The following is an 18,378-nucleotide window of genomic DNA, read 5'->3' as shown; positions in this document are numbered from 1 at the left end:
CATGTGCTACAGTGACATTATCACATTGAATCACGCACATAAGGTGAGTTCATACCCCTATAATCAATATTTTAAATGTTTTTAAATGCTTTTAAGAGGGGAATACAAGTTGAACACAATGATATTGTGTTAATATTTACCTGTGATAACCATCACATTAAAGGATTTTTTATGCTTTTATAACTGATACAATCAATTCTAAAACTCTTTTAAGTTATGTTACGTTGTTGTTTATAAAACTCTATTTTTAAAGTACTAGCAGAACTTAGTTGATAATCGAGTATTTTCTACAAATCAGGGACAGTTGAAAACAAGCAAACTAGTAAACTGTAATAGGTATAATTTAGGGGTTCAGTGCATACAATAACTAGAACAGGGAGGAGCATACTATAACAAGAACATGAAGGAACATACGACAACATGAACAAGATAACAATAATGTTAAACCACTACTTCACGACATAAAAAAATACTTGTTAAGTCGCGTTTTGTAACCAAAGTCTCCTGGAGGGAGAGTGGGCATTGTGTGTATAGATCTATATGGGACTGACAATCCAGCATCCTGACTGTTCGCTACAGTTTGGCCGGTAGGCCAAGGGGTGACAAATCTCACATCAGTTTCGATGCCAGTAGGTCTTCGTGTTAATCACCCGTCAATTAGTATGGTTATAACCACCTCACATTTTAACCTTAATTAACAAATTGGTTTTAAGGTAGTTAGTGCTATAGTAGTTACTTTATAAAACATTACTGTACACTTTCATTTTCCCATTAGATTCATATAGTGATCTTCTCACTGAAAAGGTAATGCAAACTATTTTCTAGTAAAGATAGTCTTAACTTGGGAAAACATACATTATCACAAAAGACACCAGAACAGTCGAGTGTTAGTACATTCAGTTAGGGGGGGGGGCTATAATGCTAAATTTATGATTCCTCGGTAGGTACATTAGGGATATATGTTAATCGGGTCCAACAGACAGTAGGATGTGTGCTTTCCGCTTCATTTCCTGTTCCTTGTTTGGTTGTGAGCTTAGAGCAGATTCACACAATCTACCCTCAATTTGATCTTAGCTATATATATATATATATATATATATATATATATATATATATATATATATATATATATATATATATATATATATATATATATAGGTTCATGTTCATTTGAGACCACTCCAATTTTGTGAGACCGTGAGACCAAATCTAAAAATAATTTTAAAATGCAAAATAAATGGAAAAATCCAAAACTTCTTTTTTTAAATATTATTTTCGGCACTTGAATTAACTAAAAAAATAAAAATAAATAAAAAAAATTCCGTTTTTTCTGAAATACGTGAAATATTCTAATAGAATATTACACTGACATATTCTAAAAAATAATTTTAAAATGCAGAATATATGGAAAAATCAAAAAATTCTTTTTTTAAATATTATTTTCGGAACATGAATTAACTAAAAAAAATAAAAATAAAATAAAATAAATTCCATTTTTTTTAAAAATACGTGAAATATTCTAACAGAATATTATACTGTACATATTCTAAAAAATAATTTTAAAATACAAAATAAATGGAAAAATCCAAAAACTCTTTTTTTAAATATTATTTTCGTAACTTGAATTAACTAAAAAAAATTAAAAATAAAATAAAATAAAAAAATAAAAAAATGTGTCTCAGAGTCTCACAAAATATAGGTGGTCTCAAATGAACCTAACCCTATATATATATATATATATATATATATATATATATATATATATATATATATATATATATATATATATATCATGTATACACCAAGTAATCATAGGGAGTAAAAGGTATGGGTTAGGTCATAACATACAAATTCAGTATACCGTTTTCTAGTACAAAAACATACTTTTCGGATAGAACATTAAGTAGGAGAAACAAGAAACTTATTTGTAAAATATTTGATACACATTATTAAACCAGTATAACTTAAAAGACCTTTAGTGGTTAATTCTATAATACCTTAGTTTATACATCGGGGTTATATATAATTAATATCCGATAGTTAGTTGGATGTGTGATTTCCATCTTACTTCCTGTTCCTTGTTTGGTTATGGGCTTAGGGCAGATTCACCTATTTAACTGTCCGTTCGATATTATATTATATATAGCTAGTATAAACTAAGTAATTATAGAAGGAACTATTGTGGTTACGATTTTTACTAAAGGAAATAGATGATTTTCTTAAAGAATATTTTCATCAAATATAAAGAACTATTACAGTTAACTTCGTAAGTACCAAATGAATACGCCAGGGTTATATAAAATGAAGATTTAACAAACAATGGGATGTATGCTTTCCGCCTTACTTCTTGTTCCTTGTTTGGTTGTGGGCTTAGGGCAGATTTGCACAATCGATTGTCTATTTACTCTGGATTGTATATAACTTGTATCCATTTAGTACTTATAGAAGGAATTGTAGAGTCATTTTCACTTATCATTCATCACATCAGAAAATATAGAATTTTCTAGAGGAATAGGCAAACTTTTCTAAAGAACTTACTTTTCATCACTTAAATACATATGAACTCACCAACTTAAATGCTCATCTACTCTTTCAAAATAACTTGTATTCTCAGGAAACTAGTAGACATGTATGTGCAATGGGATTCAGAAGATGGAGTATAGTAGCTTCACATCTTGTTTTATTATTTACTTTTGGAGTCAATATTTTGTGAATCACATACTTTTTAAACACTTTAATATTAATGTAATGGTTGTTTGTTACTTTGATTACTATGATGCATGTGTTGTGATACTAAACATGACGTCTTCCTCCCCGAACGTTTCCACCTTTCAGGTTTGGGGGTGTGACATGAAGTCTTTGAGGTACAGGTTCTTGTGAGTCCTTGGTTCATCCCCTAGTTTGAACTTCCGTCTCCTTGCCCGTTACCTCCACCGTTGTTCCCTTGGTGAATATGACTCAGTGCTGCTGTAACTGCAGCTTAAACTGTTGCTTGAAATGCAGCTGAACCCATTTCTGGTGGAGGCGGTGGTGGTGGTATTGCGTTGCGGTTTTTGCGTATCAGTCTTTGAAGCATCTTCTGTCATGGAACGGAAAGATTTTGAGTATTCATTGTATTCTAGTTTCACGATTTCTTGATTATAGAACGATGTCGGTGATTCGGTTGTGTGTAAGTAAGTGAGTGCATACAATCAACATGTAGTAAAAGTAATAGAACACATAACAGATAACAACATCGTAAGAAAATATATAGTCGTTTTCATTAACGATAATCTTTTGAGTACATGAAAATTTTCCTACATAAGGCATACAATACATGAATTGAAATAAAATCTGACAGAGTAACGACTCCATAAGTAGTGTAATCACTTAATCATGTAGTCGATAGTACATAGGGTAGTATATAAAGGAAGTCCTTACAGTAATCGTAGTAGATGAACGGATACTAGGTGTGGCGAGGAGAGTCTGGTGGAGAAATCACATGCCAAAATGTCATGCCACGAGGTCAGCCATCTCGCTCATCTCCCTAGTGACCTCATCTTTCATGTGCTCTGTTTGCATGCTCGGGCTTCTACTACTAATAGTTGTTTCCGAAGGGTGGCAACCTCCTCCTCTAAGTAGCGAGACCGATCGTTGGGAGGCTCACTGGGGACTTCATTAGTGTCCCCATCATCCTCCATAACCTCGTCAAATTCTCCGAACTTGTAATCTCTCTCCACGTATTCCTCAGGCCCAAGACTGGGATCTTCCCCCTGACCCATAACAGGGTCTCCTTCAATTAGCCTAATGGCCACCAGGGCCTGAGAGTAAAGGATACCTTGTTGGAGTTCTTCGATGACGATTGCATGAGAACGCGATGGGTGAGAAGTGTGCATGGAGAATATATGTAGATAAGATTTCAAAATACTCATATAGTATTTCAATTTTTTATGTTTGAGTTCCTTAGAGCTTTTTAGATACGAGGTAAGTTTCTAGATTCATTTCCCAACATGATCACTCCGAAACATATGTTGGTCATATTTTGAAAAAATATAGTTGATCAGGCTCTATTTATCCCTAATACGACTACATAATAGTTCGAGTTTAACCACGGTGTTCAATTTCCTCCAGATACTTTTAGTGTTATTGTATTAGTGCACACCTAGGTATGTATTTTTGTTGGGATTATTATGTTGCGTCATGGGCTCGGTCCTTAGCCCAGTTTTGATTTCCGGTATTGGGCCTGTCCAACCATGCATGTTTTTGTTCTAGTGTTTAGTATATAAGCTGCATGCATACAGTCTTAGAAGTTAACGCTTTTGTAATTTTTCTCTTTGAGTTTTGTAAACCCTAGCTCGCCTCTACAGTGGAAGTTCTTCATCGAGCTTTGCTGAGGCGTGAATTCATTGAATCATATGCACATATTTGATTCTATTTAGTGTTCATATTCTTACTGTGTTTGTTTTGTTTGATTTTCATATTCATACCTGTGAAAGATCTAATCGATCTAGAGTTTAATTGTCATCAATTGGTATCAGAGCAGGGGACTGTGTAATTCATACACATCTCTTCTGTCGAAGAAGTTATTAGGGTTTTTAATTCTGCATTGATTGATATTAATTGAGCCGTCATTCCATATTGACGTATCTCATTAATCGTTAATCTAACCCTAACGAGATATTACAGGTCTGATCTTTTACATGTAGTCGATCAAAAGTCATTACAATGTCCATGGATGATTCACAAACCAATCCAATCAACATCTCCAACAACATTGGTTCTACTAAAAGGATTACAATATTGTATACTCAAGACTATGAAGTTTGGACACATCACTTTGAAGACTATGTGATTGGATCGGAGGACAATGGATACTTGATCTGGGAAGCGATCACTGTTGGGCCATTCGCTCACTCAAGCAGCTCTATGATTGTCAAAACTTAGAATGAGTATAATCATCTCGTTAACGATGTCAAACATATTCCTCAAGACGAGAAGGAAAAGTTTCAATGCAACATCAAGGCCCTGAGGATGATAAGGTTTGCACTGTAGTCAGATACGTTTCGTTTGGTAAGTTCTTGTGTTACGGCTAAAGAGATCTGGGACAGATTAAAAGAATTGTATTCCACCAAAGAAGACTTGGAACATTCAATTCAAACTCTCTTGCTGTCTAAATTTGGAGACTTTAAGCAGAAGCCTAAAGAGAAACTTGTTCAAGCCTTTGATCGCTTCAGTCATCTTTTCAGCAAGATGATAAAGCATGGGATTGAAAGGAAAGTTATTAAACAAAAAGTTAATTTCTTGAACGGTCTTAGATCCCAACGGATGGTTTTTGTATCTACAGTTAAAGCTCATGAACAGTTCAAGTCATACTCTCTGGCGAAACTAGTGGGTATTTTGAAATCTCATGAAAGTGCACTGTTTAAGGAAACGAATGTGGTTTCAAGTTTAGGTTCTTTAGCTCTTGTCTCTAAAGGAAAGAGCTCAGTTGAAGAAGAAGAGGAATTGGATCTTTCCAATTATGATCTAACCAGGGAAGAATATGCCATGATGGTATCCAATCCCAGAAAATTCATTAAGAAGAAATTCCCAGCCAAAAAGAACCGAAACTGACAGGGAAGTTACAACGTCGAAAAGATCAAGGAGAAACCGAAGATGGGGTCAAATTCTGAAGAATCAAAGAAAGAAGCGAAAGTTGGAGGAGACTCAGGATTTGATTTCCATTACTGTGGAGGCAAGAACCATTTTGCAAAAGATTGTATGCTGAAAAAGAAAAAAGAAAAGATAAATGATGAAGATGAGGAAGCGAGCCTCCTGAGAAGATTGGAGGAAATCAAGAAAAGAAAGTCTGCTGCTAACAATACTACTATGAATCCTTTAATTGTGCAGGATACAGTATGAAGCCACTCCAAAGCTTAAGCTCTTTATAAAACAGATAGAGATACAACTAAGGAAAGTCGTTCGTAACGTGAGAAGCGACAATGGCTTAGAATTCAAGAACAAGGATTTTGAAGACTTTCTTGCTGAAAAGGGAACGACTCACAATTTCTCAGCCCCATACACTCCACAGTAAAATGGTATCGTTGAAAGACGAAATCGATCTCTGTGTGAAGTAGCTCGAACAATGCTATGCTTCACGTCTTTACCTCTGTATTTCTGGGCTGATGCAATTGCCGCTGCTTGTTATACTCAAAACAGATCATATTTGAACAAGCGATTCTCCATTACACCTTACAATATTTTGAATAATCATAAACCGAATGTGAAATTCTTTCACGTGTTCGGTTCAAGATGCTTCATCTTCAACTCCAGAGAGAATCGAAATAAGTTTGATGCTATGGCTGATGAAGGAATATTCTTAGGCTACTCCTTGAACTCCAAGGCATATAGAGTTCTCAATAAGCGCTCAAAGAAGATTGAAGAAACATACTATGTCACCTTTGACGATAGTTATGTTAAGAAGATGAAATCAATAGAAGATGCAACACAATAAATCTTTCCAAAGCATGGTCAGGTTACGACCACTATTTCAAATCTTTTCAAGCAATATTTGCTTCTGTTTGATGAGTCTGAAAAGGCGATTGACTCTGAATCAACTACAAAAGACAACAAAGTCGATAATCTAACACAAATTATCGACGACACTACTCAAAAGATGGCTGATGAACAATCCAAAGAAACCGAAAGGCCAGAAGCAAGCGAACCTTCAAGTGACCGTCCTAATGTCCAGGGGGAGGGTCCATCTCTTGATCATGATCAAGGTTCATCGTTCTAGGGGGAGAGCTTATCGTTTCATTCTTCAAGCTCTTCTGAGAATCCAATCAAAAGAGGGAATACCAATACATGTACTGAACAGGAGTCATTCTTCGAGGGGGAGAACACCAACATCATTGATGATGACATTTTGTCTGAATTAGAAGAAGAAATAAATGCAGAATTGGATCCAACTTATGATCCAAATTATCCACCTTTTATCAAATGGACCAAAGATCACCCTCAAATTTAAATTATCGGGGAATCTTCAGAAAAGGTGTTAACTTGATCTCAAATCAAAGAGAAACAAGTTGCACTCTTTTCTCAAGTAGAGTTTTGCATGTTCAACTCCTTTGTCTCCAAAGTTGAACCGAAGACCGTTAACTCTGCACTTGATCATTCAGACTGGGTTCAAGCCATGCAAGATGAGTTAAATGAGTTTGAAAGAAACAAAGTATGGCGTCTTATTCCAACTCTAAAGGATGCTTCGGTTGTCGGTCTCAAATGGGTATTCAGAAATAAGATGGACAAGGAGGGGAATGTCATTTGTAACAAAGCACGGCTGGTGGTCAAAGGATACTGTCAGGATGAAGGCATCGATTATGAAGAGACCTTCGATCCAGTTGCAAGATTAGAGTCTGTTCGTATCTTTCTTGCCTATACAGCTCACAAGAACTTTGAAGTCTATCAGATGGACGTCAAATGTGCCTTTCTCAACAGGGAACTTGAAGAAACTATGTATGTTGAGCAACCACCAGGCTTCGTGAACAAAAAGTATCCAGATCATTGTTACGTCCTTGACAAAGTGGTATATGGCCTAAAACAGGCTCCCAAAGCATGGTATGAAACTCTCACTCGTTTCTTAAAAATGTCTAAATTCAAACAAGGTTCGGTTGACCCAACCTTCTTTCGCAAGAGAGAAGGTAACCACCTTATGATAGTCCAAATTTATGTTGATGACATCATCTTTGGCTCCACGAATCCTAGCTTCACAGCTAAATTAAGGAGTAGATGGAAACTAAATTTGAGATGAGCTTAACGAGTCAAATTAACTTTTTCCTTGGATTAAACATTAGACAGGGATCTGAAAGCATTTTTATTAATCAGGAGGCATACACCAAGACATTATTGGCTAAGTTTGGGATGATGGGAGACTCCAAAGTGAAAGTGCCTATGGCCTTTGGGACAAAGCTTACACCCTCATTGGAGAAACCAGCTAATGATATGACACTCTATCGACAAATGATTGGATCTCTGATTCATCTCACAGCTAGTAGACCCGACATCATGTTCTCTGTCTGTTATTGTGCAAGATTTCAAGCCAACCCACGCGAACCTCATCTGCAAGCCGTGAAAAACATCTTTCGCTATCTGAAGCGAACCTCCTCTCTCGGTCTATGGTATCCAGCCAACTCAGGATTCTTTGTTAAATCATTCTCAGATGCTGACTTAGGTGGCTGTGGATTAGATCATAAAAGCACCACTGGAGGATGCCAATTTCTTGATGGCAAATTGGTTAGCTGGCAATCGAAGAAACAAACTTGTGTCTCCCTCTCCACTGCAGAAGTTGAATACATTGTTGCAACATCATGCCCATCTCAAGTCGTATGGGTGCAAAGTCAGCTTAGGGATTACGGGCTAAACATGAAGAATGTCCCACTATATTGCGACTTTGAAAGCGCAATTAGGATTTGTCACAACCTAGTGCAACACTCAAAGACTAAACATATAGCACTGAGGTACCACTTTATCAAGGATCACGTCGAAGATGGTAACGTAGAAATTCACTTCGTCAGGACTACCGATCAACTGGCAGATATATTCACTAAGGCTTTACCTGAAGTGAGCTTCAATAAGATTCTACAAGGCCTAGGACTGATGCAAGCCGGATCCGTACCAAAATCGCCTTCACTTCAGTCAAGGTAACATGCGAAATAGAGCGACCCAAAATGAATCGGATGTTCGGTCTGTTTCGGGTAAACTTCGACCATGAACCGAACGCTCGGTCTATTTCGGGTTCGGTCCTTCTGAACTCGTTCGCTTCTTTTTCTTATCAAGGCATTTTAACTGTATTCTTTTGTACATTTTTTTAATATACTTCTTTTCTACTTATAAAATCCAAAAATATTTTTCTTTTTTGTTTAATTGGTCAATTCTCACAAAATAAAAAAATATTTTTAATTTTTTTATTTTTTATTTTTTATTTTTTATTTTTATCTAAAGTTTTTCTTTTTTTCTAAGTGTGATTCTTGATGGCGAAGCTAAGGCAGGTAAATGTTTTTATTAGTTAGGCATCCCTAGAAGCGTACTGTTGTATGTTGACTAAAGCCTCAAAAGATTTTGAGTGAAGCCTTAATAACATGATATATACAAATCTTGTTTTCCCAATCCAAGCTGTAATATTCACTCTAATCATGAGCTACCTTACTCTACTCACATTGAGTTTAGAGTTTTCTGCTTGGTCACTCTTTTTCTTTAGAGCAGAGATACATTCTCTTCTTATACCATCTCCATCACTTTTCTCCATTATAATTGATTTCACCAATATAACCCCTAATACTCTCAGTATTAACCACTGAGGTTTATGGTTATACAAAATTTGCGTTCATGATCTTAGTTTCATGCCACTATGTACTAACTGAAACCCAAAGTTCAACACCACTAATGAATTGACGGTGAATTCTCATATTCAAGATCTTATTTGTTACCTAATGAAATCTCTTTTTACTTTTGAGTGATCTTTATGAATTTGTTTTACACCAAGACTTTTCTTACCCTAAAGATCCAGTTTATTTTTTTTGAGATTTCTTTACTTCCTTTTGTCACTATTAAATTTATCCTACCTACTTGTTCAATAGATCAAAATGATCTCACAAGTACTTCATTCAGTTTCGGTCTTATGTTAAATATCGAAATTTTGAATTGAAGCGAAAGCCACCCTTTATAACCTTCAAAAAGATGCCTTTCAATACTTCTCAACAAGTTATTGATCGTTATTTTATGGGAAACCAAGAAAGCACTTTAATGTCTCTCTTGACTTTGAAGGAAGTGATTCGTGCCTAAAATCCACTGTTTTATGTCTCTTTTAGGCATCACAGATTATCCCAAAACGTTTTCTTTATTTCTTTATCTTTTACACCCTATGCATGAAAATTTTTAATTTTCCACACTCTGGTTCTTTTAAGGCTGCTCAATAAAGCATAATAGGCAACGGTGATTCAAATGTATTTTGGAGTGACGATTGGGATAAATTGAAAGCTGACTCAGCGGTTATCCAATCAGTTTGGCGATTTGAAAAAGTGAATTTTACGGAATAACGTGCTAAAAGGAAACGTCGTTTCTCTTTCCTGCGTCATCATCGGTATGCCAACTGTTCATTCGTCAAGTCAGGTGCTATTTTTGAGATAATCGAAGATCTCAGCCGGATTTTCTCTCTCTTCCTTGTACGTATAAACGAAATTGAAACCGTACTCTCTAACCTTTTATCACTTACCAATCTATCTCAAAGAACAAAGGCGATTTCTCATACTGTTCATCATCTTCTCCAAGCTTCTACAATGGCAGACTCTTTGTCCATTCATGATACTTCTTTTCGACAACCACTTCTCACAATCAAACCCCAACAGAACCTGATCATCAATCTCACTCCATTTATCTATGAGCCCTACACGCTATATGTTGTTGAGTGTCTCAAATACTCACCTCCCGTTGAAGCGCTGACCAAAGTCGAAGTCGTTCCAATGTCATGCCTTTCTCTTGTCTACTCCACTGCCTACTACGATAAGGTTCATGAAAGGATTCACTTCGAAATCCATAATGAGAAGACCTCTATCTCCAAGCACCACTTTTGTGCCCTAATTGGTATTTCTCAAGAACAATCTCTGGTAAACCCTGAATCCATCACCACTGGTCACTTGTTTTCCATGTTTTATCAGATGGGATATACTGAAACCCTCACCACAATCACCATGTTTAAGAAGTCCTGCCTTCCGCCTCAATGGAATGGCCTTTTCACGTTGCTGTTCAAGGGACTCTCTGAGCAAAGCGCTGGCTCAGATGGTGCGAGCAAGTCTTTTATGACTGTGCTATATGGTTTGTACCATGGGATCGACTTGGATTATGGAACTATTATCTGGCAGCAATTGGTACAAAGCTTGGTCTCTTCATCCAGGCACACTGAGATCTCGTGTGGGCGATTTTGGTCAATCATCACCAACTGGGCAATGGACCGCCTTCATGTTCCAATCATGGCGGATTTTCTTCTCTCCTCCATTACTACCTTTCACACAACAAAAATCATTGTCACAGATCCCACCAAGTACTCCTTTATTGGATCTATTCCTGAAGCCATGCTCGCTTGTATCTCTGCATCGAGTAACATTTTACAACAATATAGGAAGCGTCCATCTTCAGGTACAGGGGAGCTTATGCCAGCCATGGTTCGCTCCATTGAAGAGGCTGACAAGCCAGCTAAAAGGGGCGAGAAGACTGAGAATTAGAAGGAGGCACCTGTTTCCAAACCAACCAAGGGGCAAACCCCCAAGAAGCGAAAGTCTGACAAGGCTGCTACATCACAGGATCAACCGAAGAAGCAGAACAAGCCCGCTAGGAGGCTTATACTACAATCCTCAAGTGATTCAGATTCAGAGTATGTTCCTCCTAAACATAAGAATGCTCCTCCTTCAAAATCTGAGAGCAAAAGCTCTGATGATGAGGCTTCGGGCTGAGGTGATACTCTGCCTCGCTCCCCTACCCTAGAAATTCCAGTTTGCTCTCACCCTCCGTCACCTCCACCTGTAACTATCCCAGTATCCATCCCTCTAATATTTCCCATTCCAACCACTCAACCATTCACTACAATTCCCATCCATACTCCCATATTCACAGACACTACTACTACCACTACTACCACAGGAGCTCAATCTACCGCTCCTACTCCACCAGTAACAACCGAACCACCTATCACAACTGAACCTCCAGCCACTACCAAACCCTTATCTCATACTCCATCCACAGAAACAACCCCTATTTTAGGTAGTGAGGACTTGGAATTTGATTCCATGTATTTTAGTCCTTACCGTGTACAGAGCGACGATGATGATGATGAGCCTGTTACAAAGCGTCATCTTAAGGCAGTGAACGAAAAACTTTATCAAGTGCTCTCCTCCTCTTCCTTTGAAGCTTACTCTGAAGCGGCATTAAAGGCTTTATTCTCAACTGTTGTTCAAGAACACAGTGCCTCACTCTCTACTATAGCTAAACCCATTGAAGCATCTACTTCTCACTGCCAGCAAGCCTCTCTTGCTGTTGAGGCTTCTACCAAGGAGTGCAAGGAAGTGACCGCAAAAGTCAATAAACTAGTTTCTGAAGCTCATCTTTTTCTAGATTCTTTGTAGGCAGTAACTAAGAAGAATGCTCAAATAGTCAATGCTTCAGTGGATAATCTTCAACGTTCTCTTCAATCTGAACGTTCCAACCTTGAAGCTGCACGTCAGGCAATTGAAGCTACAAACGAAACTTTACATGCTAACGTTAATGAACGATTGACTCAACTGGAGGCTGAGTTAGCTATAGAGAATCGTATCATGGATGAGCTTGACAGGAGAACCTCCCAGCTGAAAATGCGAAAATTACAAGCTGCGTACTGCTACTGCTGAGGTTAACGACCTAAAAACAGAAAAGGTGATCATTCGGAGTTTTGTTGCTGATGTTCACTCCATCCTCCTTCATCTCGTTGAAGCTCATGATCCTATCATCACCATATCTATCAGGCACCATCTGGATAACAAGCTCAGACCAGCATTGGACATCCTTAGTCGTATCGAGGGTGTTCCAGTGACTGGTGTCCAACCGAAACATGGGGGAGTGAAGGTAACAAATCAACCTCCTCCTGGACCGAAACCATCTATGTAACCGAAGGGTAATGAAGCTTCGTTCAGTAACAAGGAGAAAAAGAAGAAGAAGATTGGGGAGGATGACACAGACAATGAGAATGATGTCTATGCTGAGAATCCTAAAAACCATTTCCAGAAGGTAAAGACCTCTGAAAAAGAAATGGAAGAAAACTACAAGAAACTAAAGGATGACCTCGAGCAAAAGCGAAAGGAGGCGGAGCTCCTAGAAAAGAAGAAGTCCATGTTTCCTCTCTGGACTATAGATTCGCTTCAAAGGTGTGCAATTGATGGGCCCAACATACTTTGGCTTGAGCCAGTAATGTCATTTGGGCTCGAGAACTCCAAGGATGCACAGTTTGACATGCCGATCACACGTAAGGCATTCATCTTTCACTGCTTTAATTCGACGACTGCTATTCCTTCCCCAGACCCGAAGGTAGATAGGGATCTGCTGGAGTTCTACTTGGAGTTTGCTTAACCCCAATACTAGACCTGGAGTTCGAAGAAGATTACTACTATCAAGGTTTTGAAGCCCTACTCAGCAGGGAATTTTATTAATGTCAAATTCAAAGTGACTCGAGGCACCGAAGGCTCAGTTCACAACTTCACCCTTGCTGATCTACCGAACCTTAATTCCCATGACTGGATACTCCTCAACAACATTCTTCTGTCAAATCCACAGGAGTACCAGCCAATAACTAATCATGTCAAGCGAATGCTTGTATGGTTCATTCATGAGGTAGCGAAGATGGACCAGGAGATTGCCTCTGCCATTCACAAGTGAACCACGATCAAGACTATGGGCAAGGCAGGCAATGTAAACACAATGGTCAAGGTGAAGATTGATTCGAAGTACCACACTGTTATGTTCATCAGAGGCGAAGGTCAAAATAGTATGTTCGCTCTCGTTGGCAAACACCTCTTCTCAACGTCTTCCCTGGAGCATATCCTCCAGATCATTCTGAGGTGTGATCAGAACAGTGCAGCCGACAAGAAGTTGTTCACTGATATGCTGAGGTGGTATATCCAGTTACGGCATATACTTCTTGCAATAATTCCTCGGCTGTTCAAAGTTATAAAGACTGTGAAGCCAACACAGAAGAAATCATCTCTCGCCTCATTTGATGCAAAGGGGGAGATTGTTGGGATTATTATGTTGCGTCATGGGCTCGGTCCTTAGCCCAATTTTGATTGCCGGTGTTGGGCCTGTCCAACTGTGCATCTTTTTGTTCTAGGGTTTAGTATATAAGCTGCATGCATGCAGTCATAGAAGTTAACACTTTTATAGTTTTTCTCTTTGAGTTTTGTAAACCCTAGATCGCCTCTACAGTGGAAGTTCTTCATCGAGCTCTATTGAGGCGTGAATTCATTGAATCATAAGCACATATTTGATTCTATTCAGTGTTCATATTCTTACTATGTTTGTCTTGTTTGATTTTCATATTCATACATGTGAAAGATCTAATCGATCTAGAGTTGAGTTCTCATCAATTTTAATTATTTTGTTCAGAGTAGTTTAGTCTCATTGTATTTATAGTTGCATATCTTGTATGATTAAATATGCCAGTTCACTATAAACAATGTTGTGATACCAATCTGTCACATCCCCGAACCAGACGACGGAAACGTTCGGGGCTTGGGTGACTTCATTTTTGTAGTATCATCACAAAGTATATAATTGAAACACAACATCATCATTCTCACAAATGTAATACTACAACATTCATTGTTTACATCAAGTATTGTATTTCAATATTAGATGCCAAAATAGTTAAAGAATGATGAAACAAAAAATCCATGAATTTGTTTTGCCCAACCTGCTTAACAGTTTCCTGAGAATACAAGTTAATTTTAAAAGGTGAACATAGAAATGTTGGTGAGTTCATAAGCATGTTTTGAGAAAATGATTTGTATTACTTTGTAAACACTAGAAAATCCGATATTTTCTAAAAAACCATTTCATATGTTTGTGTCCGATCTTGTATTAATGCATGTGTGTTATTGTTTACTAGAATGTAAAGAGAGTATGGAGAGAATATCAAAGAGAATATAAAGAGAATATAAAGAGAATGTAAAGAGAATGGCTCCAGACAACCCGATGTTGTGTGTGAAAGAGAATGCTGGTATCTCAACCCTCGAGGTTGAGTACCAGCGTGAGTATGTTACCGGGTAATCCGAAGAGAAAAGAGAACGATTTCCCGTAAATTTTATAACGTTAAGTATTCTAAGTGATTAGTTATAACCATACTAGATAACGACAATTTCGCCTGTCTTGGCGTTTACGGACGCCGACTGAATAAGGTAAGTTTTTGTCACCGTAGGCTGGTCTTGTCTAACTGTAGCGAACAACTCAGGTGTGGGGTGTCACCCTAGTATATATCTATACACAAACTCCCACTCTCCCTCCAAGAGGCTCTGTTTATAACTACATGCTACGATCGTACACTCAATAGGTGTCAACCTACATGTCTCACTAGATCCTTAATCGAATTTACGCGAAGAGAAACATATAAGGCACATTCCAGTTCCAATGAACATGTAAGTGGACAACTAAGGCCTAGTAAGCATGTAAATCATTTCTAGGCTCGCAAGGAATGAGAATATATATATATATATATATATATATATATATATATATATATATATATATATACCCCGGGACCAATATATATATATATATATATATATATATATATATATATATATATATATATATATATATATATATATATATATATATATATATGTAAAAGCACAAATAAGGCCCATATAGCATGTAAGGAGTATCTAAGGTCCATCGAGCATGTAAATGGGTCAATAAAGCCCAATAAACATATAAAGAGTATACAAGACCTATTAAACATATAAATGGGTCACTATGGCCCAATAAAAAACGTAATTTGCCCGTTTGTTATTATATTGCTTGTTTTAGCTCAATTATTTACAAAAATGACATAAAATACCTACTTTTTGTAAAAATGATATTCTTGGCCCATTAAGCCAAAAATTTACAGTAAGGCACATTTTTGGTAAAAATAACATTCTAGGCCCCTTTTAAGAACAAAACTTGTATTTAAAGCTAGTTTTTATCAAAATAACATTTTTAACTCCTTTTTGTCAAAATATCATTTTTGGCTTGATTTTTACGAAAATGTGCATTCTTGGCCCATTTGTAAATAATTTGATCTTTTTGGTCCAAGTTCTGAAAATTCATATTTTTAATTTTTCTTAGAAAAAATTTACATTTTGTCAAAATATCCCCCCCCCCACCCCGGTTTTTTTTCTTTTTATAAATTGGGCCGTGAATGGGGAAGGATGGGGTTTACGGCCCAATTCCAATGAAGAGATAGGTTCACGATCCATTTGAAATGAGAAGATGGGTTCACGACCCATTTGAAAAGAGAAGATGGGTTCATGGCCCATTTGAAAAGATAAGATGGGTTCACGGCCCATCATGACCCAGGATAATTAAGTGAGTTATTTTACGCCCAACACGGCCCAATTGCTATGGTTTGATGAATGTGGGTCCAACTAGAGGCCAAACGGTTTCATTAGCCCAAAATCATCAAATAGAAGGTTTACCGGCCCATTAAGCCCAATAAGAGGATCCTAGTCCATACTAAATTCGAACTAGGATATTTAGGGTTTCAGACCCATAGTTAAGTATATGAGATGCATTGTATTAGGTTTTGAACTTCACTCAGGAGTTTTGATTCAAATGGATCATTTTGATTGAGCATAGAGTATGATATCCACTTAGATTGCAAGTCTTAAAATAGTTGATGTTTACATGAGGATGAAATTTCCTAGCTAAAAATGCTAGTTGTGACATGACCCCTCTTGTAGTTGTTTATATTATTTGGTTGAAGATCCTTGTAGGTTTTAGTTGTTTGCTTGTTGTAGATTATTATACATTTTTCTGCTGCCATATGATTATCTAGAGAAGTATATATATATACAGAAAATCATTCAATGGTATTAGAGCCAATGCTTAAATGATATATTCACTACATAAAACTTAATTTATATTTTAGTTTGCTTGTTCCTATGAAGAAATCGAAATTATGGATATACTTAAATTAAAATTGAAAATTTGCAGTGTGATGCTTTTTTGGAAAGGGAACTTCCCTATCAAGGGTTCTAAGAATGTTTTTGTTACCAACTAATCCCCCACCCCAATGCCTCATGCCCTTGAGTCACTATAGAAGAACCTGGATGGACACATGGGCTGAGTAGTGCTAGGATTTGAATATGGATCAATAATTAATTTAAAATGTTTTTGGTAAATATATCCAAAAGGATTTGATTTAACCTAAGGTGTCATCTAGGCTTTATTAAATAGCCAAGATGCAAGATAATTAGGAAGTTTAGATTTTTGAAATCACTTAAGGGCTTTTAAAAGTCTTGTAGCTTCAAAAATAATATTGGATAATGTTCGTTAGTTTATTTAAAACCCTTTCTATGTTTAGCAAATCTAAAAACATTTAAAAGTCAATACTTTAAAGGGATAACTAATTTAAATAGTTTAATTGAATTTTTGGTTATTCGTGTGTCTGTATATGTGTATATATATATATATATATATATATATATATATATATATATATGTATGTGTGTGTGTGTGTTTAATATTAATTGTTAACATGTGTCCTTACATGATTTGAAGATCTAATATTATCATTTGAACACACGTGGTTAATTAGAATTAATATGATTAAACAATTGACAATTTTAAAATGTCTAAAATATACCATATATATTATCTATAACTAAAATAGAATACATCAATATTAGGATCAAGAGTAGGCTCTATACATCCTAAGAACTCTAAGATGGTATGAGGAAACAACATATAAAATGACCGTTGAATAAATGTCCTTTTCACCCACCACTAATTTTATGGACCAATGGAGTTCGCCAACAGGGTTCAACAGGTTGATGCCAAGTTAAAAGTATACAAAAAATGCTCATTTAGATATTAGCAAAATGCGAATAGTATGCTAATTCATAAAAACACATATCATTTCTTTATAAGTCTATTAATGGAGCGTGTGTGGCTTACCATCACATTAATTTAGGACTATAAGAGGAATGGTGATGTGACAACTTGATTTTTGTGATTTGTTAATGGAGTGTGTATGGTTTAGCTAGTGGGTCATGCAGTTTTTCATGGTTAATTCATAATCTTGTTTGTGATCCTCTGTATCCTAGTCTTAAAGGTAAGAGCATAATATGAGATTAACATGTTATTAATAAGATAAACGAATAAAAAACGATCTAGGAGTTTAATGGAGATTGAAACCGGCAAAGAGCTTTGGCTACCTGATTAACTATGTGTGTTTTATGGCATCCATTTAAACATCATAAAGCCAAATATGGATCATAGTCTTATTAAATAATTAATTAGGGTTAAAATTATTTTAAGGATTAATAAAACAAATAATATTAACTTTCTTTCCATGTAACCAGAAACTATAAATATCCCTCCTTTGCACCTTATGAAATATTCCCACTTGACATCTCTAGATTTTCTCTTATCTCTTAAGTAATTCCTTACTCATTCTCTACTGTTCTAAGGGTGAATATTCTAATACTTATAATTTGGAATGTCAGATGTGGACTATTAGAGCTAATATAGTTTGGTTACTCTTCATTGGCTTGCGGATTCGAAATCTTAATCAAAGGTTCTTCAAGCAAATTAGCTTTGCTAAAGGTTAGTATTCCTTAATCCATCTTGTCGTTGTTCATATCA

Source organism: Lactuca sativa, chromosome 5 (genome assembly GCF_002870075.4).
Source record: "Lactuca sativa cultivar Salinas chromosome 5, Lsat_Salinas_v11, whole genome shotgun sequence".
In the NCBI taxonomy this organism is placed as follows: Eukaryota; Viridiplantae; Streptophyta; class Magnoliopsida; order Asterales; family Asteraceae; genus Lactuca; species Lactuca sativa.
This window is presented reverse-complemented; position numbering follows the sequence as displayed.